At 37.2% G+C, this 661-nt stretch overlaps 1 non-coding gene across 1 annotated transcript; it reads left to right on the forward strand.

Moving 5' to 3' along the window:
* Nucleotides 1-355: 355 nt before the first annotated feature.
* Nucleotides 356-460, forward strand: LOC113868234. The gene has a single exon (XR_003505258.1). It is a non-coding gene; the product is annotated as a small nucleolar RNA R71 (small nucleolar RNA).
* Nucleotides 461-661: the final 201 nt, after the last annotated feature.

Here is a 661-nt window from a genome sequence, read left to right on the forward strand (position 1 = left end):
ATTGCTTGACTAGGGATTACTCATTTTAATTGATTGAATTTCATTAATTTACATTTCGTTCTTGTTTAAAATCCAGAAATTGACAAACCTCCCCCCAATTTACTTGCTTTAAAATACATGTTTACACTTGTTCGATGTATGTTCCCAACCAAAAATTCCTTGGAGACGACCTAGGATAACACCCTAGTACTGCATTCATTTCTTTGCATATTTGATGAGGATTAACGACAAATCTTTTGCATGACGAGTAGCTCAAATATCGTTTCATCAGGAAACCTCCAGCACAACATCAACCATTGTTCTTGTGATGTATTCATCCCATTGGTAGAAAGCCTCCAATTACATCCAATCTAGAATACAATGATGTGGACACCTTCTCAGCAATTCTTTGTATCTTTCCCAAGCTTCATACAAGATTATCCTTCCTGCTGCACAAAGGATGTATTTCTCCTCTCAGCTTAGTAGCTTGGATGGAGGAAAATACTTGGTCAGAAATTTATTCATTAGCTCTGTCCAAGTTGTGATGCTTCCTTGTGGTTGAGCTTGCAACCAGCATTTGGCTCTATCTCTCAAGAAAAGGAAATAATCTCAGTCTGATGGCTTCTTCACTAACCCCATTCATTCTTATGGTATCACATAGCTGCAAAAAAGTTGAAATATG

The sequence above is a fragment of the Abrus precatorius genome, unplaced genomic scaffold, assembly GCF_003935025.1.
Source record: "Abrus precatorius isolate BTA unplaced genomic scaffold, Abrus_2018 Scaffold5, whole genome shotgun sequence".
NCBI lineage: Eukaryota > Viridiplantae > Streptophyta > Magnoliopsida > Fabales > Fabaceae > Abrus > Abrus precatorius.